The sequence below is a fragment of the Primulina tabacum genome, chromosome 15 (assembly GCF_025594145.1).
Source record: "Primulina tabacum isolate GXHZ01 chromosome 15, ASM2559414v2, whole genome shotgun sequence".
NCBI lineage: Eukaryota > Viridiplantae > Streptophyta > Magnoliopsida > Lamiales > Gesneriaceae > Primulina > Primulina tabacum.
In genome coordinates, this window is record NC_134564.1 from 24,543,830 (window position 1) to 24,558,387 (window position 14,558).

At 36.7% G+C, this 14,558-nt stretch overlaps 1 pseudogene; it reads right to left on the reverse strand.

Moving 5' to 3' along the window:
* Positions 1-2,378: 2,378 nt before the first annotated feature.
* Positions 2,379-3,254, reverse strand: LOC142526246 (acid phosphatase 1 pseudogene; annotated as a pseudogene).
* Between the last annotated feature and the right edge of the window lie 11,304 nt (positions 3,255-14,558).

Sequence of the window (14,558 nt, forward strand, 5' to 3'; positions counted from 1 at the left end):
TCTTAAGTTCTGGAAAGGACTCTTTTCCAGTTACAAATTCTTCTATTAATGAGATAGTGAAGTAAATAGCTTAAGAAGAGATAAAGAAAATAGCTAGCACAAAATGATCTCAAATTATCAAATGTATGCAATGAAGCATGTGCTGCTTTTTCAGTGTTGAGCTTTTGAGATAACTGAAAGTTCTAGCGATGCTCGAATGAAATTTTTGATTGAGATTCGTTCTCTTCTTTTTTTTCAAAAAAAATGCTTCGTCTCCATATATAGGCTTCATCCAACGTTCTAAAATCTGAACGGCTCTTTTGACTTTTCAGTGGTTCAGCTTTATTGCTGAAAATGGACCCTGCAGAATACATTAAAGCAATCAGTCTCAGTTCATACTAAAAATGGTAAGCCGTCTTAAATGTTCCCGTACAACATTTAATGGCATTTAATGAAGCAATAAATGCTAGTATCACGTTAATAGATAAACGGTAATATTTAAAGACTTGAGATACGCAAAATTCTGCTATTGTTTATTTCGAGTTTGTATTTCTTCTAGTTCTAGTTTTAGCTAAGAAGTCATTTGTTAAGTAGATTAAGCAGTACTTGATAAGTGCTGCTACTGGTTTTAGCAGAACAAGTGCTTCTGATTTTCTGCTTATTTACATATACTGGTTTTGTACTTAAGCCAGCATCTACTGGTTTTGTACTAGCATCTCCACAACAAAATTAATTCTAACAATTTCCCCCTTTGTGATGATGCCAAAACCTAGATGTCCATTAAAACGTTAGTAGAATTGAGAAAGCAGATTAAGAAGCAGATAAAAGCAATTAGTATCCAGAAAATCAAGACAAGAAAATGAAACTAATTTGTTCCAATATCTCTGAAAATAGCTTCATCTGGATTTTGATCCCTTCCAAAAGAATGAGGTCTGCTGTTACTCGCTCCAATTCTATCTCCAGCTCTATCGTCTTCCCTCTTTTTGGCATCACTTTCTTTAAATTGAGTGATTAGATCATCAACTCGGCCTTTGAGGGTTTGGATTCCCGCATTCAGCATTTCCAAGTATGGTGCTTGGTTCGAAACTCTGTCTGACATATTTGTAAGAGATTGAAATTGAGATTCAATCTTGGTATCAAGAAATTCCAGCTTCGAATCCAAGGCTTCGACTTTGGTAGAAACTGCTGAAATTGAGGAGTGATGATCAGATACGGCCTTGATGAGATCACTTTGACCGATCAAAATGAGACCTTGATTGTGGAAAATATTCTTCTTGAACAAACTGAATTCGATAACAAATCTTGTCAAAGAGTCGCTGGTGTTTGCGACTTCTTTTGATATACGTTCTTGACTAGATTTGACGCGACCGCTATGATCACTGTGTTCATAAGAGAGCTGTTTGACAATCTCAGATAGATTATGAAGTCCTCTTTGAAGAGTTTCCATGGCATATTCAAGAGCAGAGGTCTCAGAAGGTGAAGGAGATTCTGCAAGAGCACGTTGCTTAAAATCTTCCATCCTGACGATGCGCTCAGGAGAATGCTGAGAAGAAATAGTAAGAGCAATAGAAGGTGCAGCTTCTGCTTGAGTGATAAAAGCTGGTTCTGGTTCAGCAGAAGGACCTTCTGAAGCAGTAGTTTGATCTGTTGGCCTCGTTTGTGGTTTTCTGCTTATTTACATCTACTGGTTTTGTACTTAAACCAGCATATACTGGTTTTGTACTAGCATCTTCACAACAAAATTAATTCTAACAAATCGAGTTTGGTTTAAAAACCAAGCGAAAAATACTCGAAATAATCATTTGTAGAAACCGATTAAATATTTTGTAAAGCATTTAAAATATATGTTCTGTCCCATATAACATCACATCTCTGAAATTTTCACGCAATCTTGGGAGGACATTTAATAGAATCAATGTATTATCTTCTTCATCGATGTTCTCTAAATCATCAAGGATTTTAACAAACTCATCGATTTGATATGCAAATTTCTTCTCATCGATGATCTAGAACATATACAATCTATGTTTCATATGTAGTCTGTTGGCGAGAGACTTTATGTATATACAAAATGGATAATATCATACCATTGTAGAAATATGTATGTTAAGAAATGGGTTTACAATGAAAAGAAATTAACATACGGGATCTTGATTCTTGTACAAGACATTGATCTGATATCGTTCCAAACAAAAACCAATAGGAATAAGGCCTACATCTGCGGAAAAACTGCAAATCCCTTGTTTATTGATCGCAAGTTTTCAATAAATGAATTACACAAATGAACTCTTCACTCAAGTTTCTCCTATATTGAATCCTTCCTGCTCCATTTCTCACTTCTTTTTCTTGGATATTAATTGAATCTAGTTCTCCCAAGAAGTGTCATTCCCTGTCTTTTCCTGGAGCTTTTATACTTCTACTTTTTAGTCAGTAACAAACTTCTTTTCTTCATATCCACATAGCCATCTTCTTTGGTCAATCCGGTTGTATCTGCCATTGATTTTATCAAGTTATTTGCTGCTTCGACTCGTGTAACCCTCAGATTTTCTATGCCCATAAGTTTTCCTTGCTTTGGGAGACATTCATCAGCAGTTCTTTTATCACCCATACAATTGCTACAGAAAATAATCTTAGCTGCCAATCTTTTGAACCTTAAGCTCAGTGTGAGCTTGTTCCATTCCTTAAATTCAGCTTTCAACAAATTATGCATGGTTCTATTTCGATGCCTTTCACTTCGGCCAGTCAATAGAAAGACCTTGATTACCAAGATTAAGAATTCACATATAACTTAAAAGTAGACTCTACAGCAGGTGTTTATCCCTTCCCAACCCACTGATCAAATCATGCTATAAAAAATCTACAAGCCATAATCATGCTTAGCATCATAGGGAAGATTAGATAGTAAAGTCTATCTATATCAAAAATCTATGCATATCTCCCATCTCAATTCAAATTAACACTTCTTTCAATTTTCAGACTCATTAGAAACACTTTGAAGATCAAGTTTGTATCTCTTTCCTACCATGTATTCCTTCACATAATCAGCACAATCTTCAGGAATTGTCACCAATGGACTTAAATTATTAGCCTCCATAGCAACCCTCCAACTGGTACACTTCAATTGAAATTTTTCACTATGACAATCTTTCAACTGGGCATCACTTAGCGTATTCCAAAATTAGAGGCCTTAGGAAGGGGCTAGGGTCGAAGATTTCTTGACACATGAAGAAGGACATGATGGAAAAGAAAATGAAAACTTTTTTGAAGAAACCCATCGTGGGCCAAGCAAAAAAATAGCTTCATGTTAAAAAGGTTGATTGAAATATGAGTGGAGATGAACAATTAATCATTAAAGTAGGCAAAAAATGTATCAAAAAGAATGGAATTATAAAATATTGGTGGATTTAACTTTCTTACTTTCCTCAAGAAATAATTTCTTGATGTGATGCTATATGTAAGAGAACAAACAATTTCACTAGAAGAAGTACAATCAGGTATTAGAACAAAAGAACTTCAAAGAAAATCTCAACAAAATGGTGAAACTCACGGTGAGAGCCTCACAGTTTGACGATGGACTATGGGATGAATTTCATGGACACAGCTGGCTTGCGACGTAGAGAAAGGGCTAGCCGCGCGTAGAGTTTGCAGTCTAAGGTGTGGAACAAAATGAATTGCTCCTCGGTTAGCGGTCGCAAGGTGTTTCCAAGAGCGGTGCACAAGCTCTAGCTAGTGGCCGGTTCACCTTTAATTGTTAGTCGTAGTTTGTGGGGGAAATTGCGATTTTAGTCATGTAACTTGGCATGTTTTAGGTTTTAGTCTTGTAATTTGTCATTGTTTGCTTTTCATCCACTAACTTGGATTTTTTTTTTATTTTGGTTCTTTTTCACTTGAAACTACTAATTCTATCAAATATTGTTTATTTGGAATCGATACTCTCCTATATGCCTCATACAGTAAGAATAAAACTTATATTATACACATTAAAATCTATCTAAGCAAAAATAAAAGGAAACAACAAGCTTTTTCCTCTCATTTTAAAATATTTGGTGTCGTTTTAATTTATTTTTTCTCTTTATTTTTGTTTATATTTATTTTGATGTGTGTAATGAGTTTGTTCTCGCAATACAAGCCATGTAGAAGAGTATCGGTTCCAAATATACAATATTTGATAGATTTAGAGGCTTCAGGTGAAAAAGATCAAAACCAAAAAACGATCCAAGTTAGTTGATGAAAACCAAACACTGACAAGTTACAGGACTAAAACAAAAAACATGCCAAGTTGCATGACTAAAATTGCAATTTTCTCTAGTTAGGGTAAACTATGAAGATTTTTCTCTAATTGCATAGGATTTTATAGTTTTGCTATGCTGCACACCCACGTGCACACTTATGTGAGCATCGATAAGGTGTCACTTACCTATTGGATGTTATGAGACATAGAAAAATTATACATTTGTTGGAACATTTGTAGTTTTGGTGTTGACAAATGAAATAGGAAAAATCATCAGGCGCTGAACTTGTCCAAGACTGAATAGAAGCTAATCAACTGGACAAAGTCAACTGGAACCAGCCAACTAGTCCATGAGCTAAACTGGATAAAAGGACAACTAGACTAGTTGAGCCATTCAGTCGAGCAGAGCGAGACTAGACAAATCAAAGAAGATTGATTGAAGCTCAACTGTATTTGATCTAAGATAGACTGGACCGTCAAAACAGTCAAAGGTGGCTAGTTGACTATGAGAATTGGATAAAGTAGTACAGACATAAATGAAATTGTGCATGTGCACTACTGCAGTACAGAGGTCAAAAGTTAAAAGACAAAGCAACAACTATTTTGAAGATCGTGACCATTGCAATCCAAAGCTATAAATAACTTAAGAAGATCAGTCGAGAAGAGAGACAACACTCGCATATGAAGCATACTCTCGCATTCTTCAAGCATTCAATCGGTTGAGCTAAGAGCTTCAAAGAACCATTGAAGCAACCGATCAAGCACACAACTCAAGTCTTATCTAATCAAGTATAAGATCATATCGTGCTAAGTATTAAGTTGTAACTCATTATTTGTAGACCAGTTGAAGCGTTCTGTAAATCACTATTGTAGTAAGAGAGTTCAGTTAAGGGCTGTAATTCTCAAGTTAAGTCTAGGAGTTCTGAGATAGGCAGTGGGTAAGACCTAATCTTGGATCGGGGTGTTACAATGTGCTTGAAATACTCAAAGTTTTCAAGAGTGAATCCTTTTGTTGTGGAAGAAAGGGTGACATAGGAGTTTTAGTCTCCGAACATCCAGAAACAATTGTTGTGTTACTTACTTTCAGTCGATTTACTTTTCACCCATCTTACTCAGTATTCTAATCTATCACTCAACTTTTCCGCTCATAATCTGTAGTGACCCGTCCTGAATCAACTACTAATCAGAGGCTTAAGCATGCAAATAACATTAATTAAACAAAAATCAGTGATAAACTATGGAAAAATAAATAAAACCCAAAGAATAATCCGGCAGAACACAACCGGTATAAAAAACAATGGTAAATGTAAAGTCCAAAGTAATATAGTTGATACAACCAAATCGAAGTAAAAACCCAAATGGAAGTAAAACTGATTACCCTCTCCAGCGGCAACTGGCTCCGTTCTTAACCCTGTCTCATCCAACCTAAAACCTGCACCCCGTCGAACGGGGCGTCCGAGATAAGAACAAGGACGTGAGTGATAATGCCAAGTACGTAAAGTATGAGTATGCAAACCTATAATGTATGTGAACTGGGTAACTGGTATCAAATCATGCTCAGTACTAGGCGGCAATAGTGTATAGCTCCATCGTGGAATCACAATCCTCTGAGAAGCTCATACATTTAACTAGATCACCGTAGCCTCAGTCTCTGCTATCACGATAGCTCCCGGTGTCCAATAACAATAATAACTGTGTAGGACTAAGCGTCCTTACTAAACTAGCTATTGAATGATAACAGGCTCGACATGATATATGTACATGCAAGATATCATAAAGTCGTAAAACATGCATATCACATAATGCAACACATAATAGTCATGCATACTCAGTTGGATATCTCAGTCAGTACTTACGTATATCTTTAGCAGGTCGAGTATACAGGGTCTACTGGTCAAAGCCTATAGGTCAAGTTACTACCATATCACTATAGTGATCCCTGAAATATGCCAATAGCTATTCCCTTAGCTATTTATGGTTGAGTACTATACATGCGTTTGTCGTAAGTCCTCTAATGTAGAAAGCCTCGGAACCTCTACACAGCTCTGCTATGATCTCAGTAGCACCTTGCTATCGCCCGACCCTCAGCAATATGGCTAGAACTCCTCAAAAATCACCAAGAGAATAGAGGAAACTTGAGAAATTAGCAAGTTGGAATGAATCTCGCATGCACTATTTATAGGCAATGATCAGATCCACCGATCTCGACTTCGGATCATCCGAACTACACCATGCAACCACGTGGCATGCTCTCTCGATGTCTGTCTAGACACATCTTTGGATCGTCCGATCTCTGATCGGATCTTCTAAACTACATCAGTCTTTCCAAACGCAACCCCGTGCTTTTGAACCCTATGTGTAAAAGCATAGTTGACACCTCTCTATGTGTTGGCCCATGAAACGTTCGGTCCTTCGGAACTGGTTCGAACCTTCCGATCTGACCCTCTGAGTCCAAACTCGATCGTTGCTTTCAAACTATTAATGGCATGATTTTCTTAATTAATCATGTTTTGTCCCTACAAAATGGGACTCGGGCTACTACATCATTTTTGTTTGTCAATTGATATTTACAACCGAGAAAGACTAAATTCTAGTTGCCAACCCAACTGAACTCACAATTGAAATAACAACCAGTCGAGGATCTTCGAGATCCAAAACAAGCTTAATCAATCACAACAACATCCAATAGGTGTATAGATTCTCACGTAAGTGTGCACAGTAGGTGTGCTGCATAACAAAATTGTAGGTTGTGGATTGTAACGCCCCAGATCCGACGACTGTCCTCACTGTACCAAGATGGGTCTTTCCAGCGAGCTTATGTCCTCACTCACGCACGCCCAAGAAACTTCCCAGGGGGTCACCCATCCCAAAATTATCCCAAGTCAAGCACGCTTAACTTTGGAGTTATTATGTGATGAGCTACCGAAAAGAAAATGCATCTTCTTTTCCGTAGCTCATCACATAAGAACTCCAAAGTTAAGCGTGCTTGACTTGGGGTAATTTCTTCTTTTCAGTAGCTCATCACATAAGAACTCTAAAGTTAAGTGTGCATGACTTGGGGTAATTTTGGGATGGGTGACCCCCTAGGAAGTTTCCTAAGGCGCGCGTGAGTGAGGACATAAGCTCGCTGGAAAGACCTGTCTTGGTACAGTGGGGACAGTCGTCGAATCTGGGGGCGTTACAGTTGGTATAGAGCCAGGTTCTTGTATAGGGTTGTGCCACCGCCAACTTCTGCAACTCAGTCTTCAAGCCTCAATTCTGTAAGCTTTTATGATTTAAATTTTTTAATGTTTTTAATGCTATCACCTGCATGTTTACATGATATATGTTTTATGGTATATGTTTATCTGTCTTTATGTTTTGAGATTAGATGCTTTAAAATTTTTTACGCATGTTACGACATGAAATGAGAAATTATATGATTTTCATGCATGCTGGCTTTGTGGTGGAATTGGACATTAATAAGAATTTTTCTATTGGGCATTAGGAGAGGTCGAAAATGATTTGACTATATTAATTTCGGTTAGTAGTACTGATTTTCTACTCGTGGGTCATAAGTTAAACTTGAAAATTCTGAATGCCTTTGGGACTTGTAGATTTTCTAAAAAATTACTGATGGTTCGTGGTTGTTAGCCGAGTTAGTTTTTTCGAGGATTCCTTGTAAGGATTAATGATTCGAAGACTACGACAACCTTTAGGATTATAAATGTACAATTTGAGGATTTTAAGTATCTATGAAAATGTAAGATTGGTTATGAGAATTTATTTAGGATTCATGATCTAGCTAGTGGGACTTAAGGATTGAATTGCATGAATTGAGAATTTTAAAGACTTAATTGTAATAACCAATAATTTGAGGACCTAAGTGCAAAAATAAAATTCTAAGGGACTATTTTCAAATTTACCGAATTTTGGATTAAATTTTGAGTTTCGAGAATTTTAAGGTTTAATGAGGCTAATTCGAAAATGTTATGGGGACGAAAATTCAAATTTCGAATGGTTGTAGAGCCAAAAAATGGTAATTATCGAGAACTTTAAGGGCCAAATTGCAAATTCTGAGATTTTCGAGGATTAAATTCGAACTTTTGAGGAACACTTGGGTTAAATCAGTATTTTTTTTTAAGGATGGGAATTGGTTGTGACTGACGATGTATATGTATACGATGACATGAGATATGATGAGCTGAGGCCCAGGCTCAATGGACGGGTAATGTTGTCGCTGATGTCCCCCGCCGCCCGGTACTGTGATTATACGTAGATGGATCCATCGATAGAGTTGATACGAAAGTCACAACTAATGAATTGAATTCAATTAAATGAAAATGTATACGTATATGATTTGACACGAGATGACATGATTTGACACGACACGTTTATGTTATACTTTTAAGTTCATGAAATATATGTTGAGTATGATATTTTTCACTGCTGTGTGCCTGTATATGTACTTGTTATTCTTGGTACAGGTGTGTTGAGTCTTTAGACTCACTAGGCATGTGTGATGCAGGTGAGCTTGATGATGAGGGGACTGGAGGTGCTGAACTCTGAGTTGGCAGGGCAGGACGTGCGAGCACGACCCGAGGAGCACACTTTTCCGCACATCACAATTTTATGAGCTTTGAGTAGACACGAGCAGTTCTATACGTTTTTATGATATGCTGTTGATTTTCAAGATTTTACTTATTTTATTTTGTAGATGCATGATCGTGGGCCGAGTGGCATAATTTTTAAACTACGACACTTTTCAGTCGGTGACTTACGATTATTTTAAATAGCTTTTTTGGCAGGGTTGCATGCATGTAAATTATTTGAATATCTATCTTCGAAAATGTGAGAAAAAAAAAATATTTCCGCACTTTTAAAACGAGTAGAAGTTACATGGATAATGCGCGATATGTGGCCAGGTGAATCTTGATCCTTTTTTTAAATGGTATATTTTGAAATCTACGAGTTGCGGATAAATTGTAACGTCTCCATTAAAAACTAGAACTCATCCAATTATCTTTTGGTATTTTTTCTTTTAAATTTCAGCTTTGCTCAAAACCCAGTTGTTTTGTTGTCTTTCTACCTTCTTGAAGTTGCTGCCAAGACTATGAATATGGGAGAAGTCAATAGACAAATTAAGGAATAACTCGTGTTTTGATGTGTTTTCAATCTTTATTAAACGTCCACTACTCGTTTTTCCTTTAAAACATACTAGAAATTTTTTCTTCCTTTAAACAATTTAAAATAAATCAACCAACTATTTTACTCAAATTCTAGAACGCAGTGCAAAAAGTAAAATCATAAACTGTCAAACCAAACCTAAAACTAACATTTTTTCAAAATAAAGTATAAGAATCTTAAATTATCTCAAAACCACTCAAAAGCATCAAAAGTCATAAACGTCATAAAACCTTTAAAGTAATCTTAATATGGAAAACTAGAAAAGGTCCTCGGGTTATGTGCAACATCAGTCCAGCCAGTTCAACCATCAAGTTCTCCAACATCATCAAAATCATGTTCACTTGTATCAATCACACCTAGTGAATCTAATGACTCAGCAAACCTTAACCATGATAGCAAGTAGTACATATACATTCACATGCAACAATGAAAATATTTTAATAAAATAGCTTTTTATGAATATGCAAAAATTTTAAACCTTTTTTCTTTCACTATATCCTTTTCCTTTCATCATATACATATACATATACATTTCTTTTAAGATGAATTCTGTCCATTAATTGTTATCATCTGTTCATCATTCGGTCGATTGATCAATCTCATCTGTAACCATGGTACCAGGGGGCGAGGCAACATTAACCACTTTTTCGTTATGTGCCTTAGCCTATAGTCAGCGGAGACATCAGCGACACTCTCACCGGTCAACTGAGCTTTGTCCTTACGTAGCATCATATCCTTTAGATGAAAATTCTTTCATTGGGTTCCCACGGGGCTTTTTCTCATAAACAGGTTCCACCGGGCCTCATCCCTCACGAATCCCTATTTTCTTTCCATCACAATTAAATCACTTCTTTCAGAATATTTTTTTTCGTTTCCATCACTTTATAAAAATACATGCAATAATATAAATTTTTCTTTTAAACCAATCATATACAAAACGTCTTTTAGCATTTATCATTTTTCATCATAAAATCCTACAATTTTTTAAAGTAAAAATTTTAACATTCATTTCAGCATTCGGGACACTGCCAGGACGTCTAATATTTTTCAGGTGTAAAATGAGTGTTTTGCCCCTGAATCGCTAACTTTCCCAATTTACCCTTAGACCTTAAAACGATGACCCAAATCCATCCAAACTTAACATAACACCTTAAAATACACCCATAAATATTTCTTAGACATAAACTTAAGCTCCTCGACTAATTTTTCAATTCGTTTTAAAACTTGGACCTACGTCTCGGTTTTAACTCGAATCGACTCGAAACATACACAAACTTTACCAAACTTGAACCATAACTTATTAACACCCCTATAACACTTTTTCAACCTAAATCACACCATTTAAGACCATTGAACAAGCCTAGGAAGCTTCTGGAATTTCTGCCCTAGTTTTGAAAAACCCTAGCTTTACCAAACCTTAAGCCGCTTCGATCCTAGCCCTTAACCAACATGTCCAGACCCTATGAAACCATCCTAGGACCATACTCGAGTCCTTAAAAAGCTACTGGATCAGCCTCTACAGCCCTAGCACTTGCAGCCATAAACCCGTGCAAGTTTTGTTGTCTTTCCACATTCTTGAAGTTGCTGCCAAGACTATGAATATGGGAGAAGGCAATAGACAAATTAAGGAATACCTCGTGTTTCGATGTGTTTCCCATCTTTATGAAATGTCCACTACTCGTTTTTCCTTTAAAATATACTAGAAATTTTTTCTTCCTTTAAACAATTTAAAATAACTCAACCAACTATTTTACTCAAAATATAGAACGCAGTGCAAAACGTAAAATCATAAACCGTCAAACCAAACCTAAAACTAGCATTTTTAAAAAAATAAAGTATAAGCATATTAAATTCTCCCAAAACCACTCAAAAGCATCAAAATTCATAAACGTCATAAAATCTTTAAAGTAATCTTAATATGGAAAACTAGAAAAGGTCATCGGGTTATGTTCAGTCCAGCCAGTTCAACCATTAAGTCCTCCAACATCATCAAAATCATGTTCACTTGTATCAATAACACCTAGTGAATCTAATGACTCAGCAAACTTTATCCATGATAGCAAGTAATACATATACATTCACATACAACAATGAAGATACTTTTAGTAAAATAGCTTTTTATGAATATGCAAAAAATTTAAACCTTTTTTTATTTCACCATATCCTTTTTCTTTCATCATTTATATATACATATATACATTTCTTTTAAGATGAATTCCGTTCATTAATTGTTATAATATGTTCATCATTCGGTCGATTGATCAATCTCAACTGTAACCATGGTACCAGGGGGCGAGGCAACATTAACCACTTTTCCGTTATGTGCCTTATCCTATAGTCAGCGGGGACATCAGCGACACTCTTACCGGTCAACTGAGCCTTGTCCTTACATAGCATCATATCCTTTCGATGAAAATTTCTGTCATTGGGTTCCACGGGGATTTTTCCCATAAACAGGTTCCACTGGGGCCTCATCCCTCACGAATCTCCATTTCATTTCTGTCACAATTAAATCACTTCTTTCAAAATATTTTTCCTCGTTTCCATCACTTTATAAAAATACATGCAATAATATTAAATTTTCTTTTAAACCAAGCATATACAACACATCTTTTAGAATTTATCGTTTTTCACCATAAAATCCCAAAATTTTTTAAAGTTAACATTTTAACATTCATTTCAGCATTAAGGACATTGCCAGAACGTCTAATATTTTTCAGATGTAAAAGGAGCGTTTTGCACCTGAAACGATAATTTTCCCAATTGACCCTTAAACTTTAAAACGATGACCCAAATCCATCCAAACTTAACATAACATCTTAAAATATACCCATAAATATTTCTTAGACATAAACTTAAGCTCCTTGACTAATTTCCCAATACGTTTTAAAACTTGAACTTACGTCCTAGTTTTAACTCGAATAGACTCAAAACATAAACAAACTTTACCAAACTTGAACCATAACATATTAACACCCCTATAACCCTTTTTCAACCTAAATCACACCATTTAAGACCCTTGATGTAACGCCCCAGATTCGACGATTGTCCTCACTTTATCAAAACTGGTCTTTTTAGCGTGCTTATGTCATCACTCACACGCACCCTGAGAAACTTCTCAGGGGATCACCCATCCCAAAATTTCTCCAAGTCAAGCACGCTTAAATTTGGAGTTCTTATGCGATGATCTACCGAAAAGAAGATGCACCTTCTTGATATGAGTAGTACATATCAAATCTTTTAAGCCTTCCTCAACTGCACAGTCTCATCCTGAACAGTTTCGGAATCCCTCTCCTTCCGGTGTAAGATCGGTTCTTTCATTTTCCCTCCACCTAGAAGCCTGCCAGGAACCGCTCATTGTCCGTGCAACCTCATGGCACCCGCGATCACCCTCCGCCCTCTTCGGCCCCGGGCTACACATGCCCACCAGTTTCTGCTTGGTTCGTCCCCGAACCACGCCGTACAGGGAGAGTTCGGCTCTGAAACCAACTGTAACGCCCCAGATCCGACGAATGTTCACATTGTATTAAGATGGTCTTTCCAGCGTGCTTATGTCCTCACTCAAACGCGCCCTGGAAACTTCCATGAGGTCACACATCCCAAAATTGCCCCAAGTCAAGCACGCTTAACTTTGGTGTTTTTATGTGATGAGCTACCGAAAAGAAGGTGCATTTTTTTTTCGGTAGCTCATCACACAAGAACTCCAAAGTTAAGTGTGCTTGACTTGGGGTAATTTTGGGATGAGTGACCCCCTGGGAAGTTTTCTATGGTACGTGTGAGTGAGGACATAAGCTCACTGGAAAGACTCATTTTGGTACAGTGAGGGCAGTCATCGAATCTGGGGCGTTACACTTGAACAAGCCTAGGAAGCTGCTGGAATTTCTGCCCTAGTTTCGAAAAACCCTAGCTTTACCGAACCTTGAGCCCCTTCGATCCTAGCCCTTAACCAACAAGTCCAGACCTTATGAAACCATCCTAAGACGATAATCGAGTCCTTAAAAAGCTACTGGATCAGCCTATACAGCCCTAGCACTTGCAACCATAAACCCGTGCACTACCTTGGACTCACGTGACCCATGATTCCACCTACATCCCTAGGCCTTGCACCAGCCTTCCCTCAAGCTATCTAGGACCATGACTCGACCCTATTAGGACCCATGAAAACTTCCCTACATCAGCTAGTGCCTTGCTCCTTCCTAGCCACCAAAATCGAAAACCTAGTCCCTTAAAACCCAAATATTTGTTCAGCCTTTCCATCTTTATTATCCAGCCCTTAAACATGCATCTAGGAGTCCCTAAACCCTCTGAAATTCATATCTTCTTATGGCCCTACCATGGCATCCCTTTTTTGCATCAATACCATGAATTTAAAAGCATGAAAACTCAAGTTTTATCATGTACAAGCCATAAAAACGAAAATATATAAGATGAGATCATATTTTTCATGCAATCATGTATAAACACATATAATATGATATGAATGATTAGTAAAGGAAAGTTAAAGTGTGCCTTTACGTATTTCACGCACACACAAAAATCTTTGACACGAGGGACGTTGATGGAGAGAAGGGGGAGGAAGTTTGATGAAATTTCCTCAAAGTTCACGTGAATAGCTTTCAAAAACATGGTGTGTGTGCGTGTGCTGATGGAGGAGAGGTGGGAAGATAAAGCCCTAGGTTTCTTGTGTGATATATGAAGTGTTTTGTGGTTTAGAAACTCCCTAATTTGATATAAATAATCGGGTAGGAGTTTAGGCCCCATAACCTTAGTATAAAAGGCCCATTAGGTCCATTATAGTGCAGATACAATATTTTATTTAGGAAATTTTTCTAAAATATTAATCGAGCCTCCAAAAAGTCCATGTTTTCTTAAAAAATCGATTATCCGTTTAAAATACGACTCGGTGTGTAAAAATATCTCAAAAAGCATCATTTTCGAGATTCTCATATAAAATATATCATATATTAAATAATTAAAAATAATCATTTAATAAAAATATTTTCCTTTATGGTCCTCGGTCTTCATTCATCGATCACGTCTCGAATAACCTTTAAAACACAGTTTTATGCATTCTAGTAGAAAACCATACTTTAAACATGTAAAATGCCCACCACATTTAACTAATGCAATTAAAATAATTTAATTAGCCTTTTTGTACTAATCCTAGATTTGCATGCTGTTA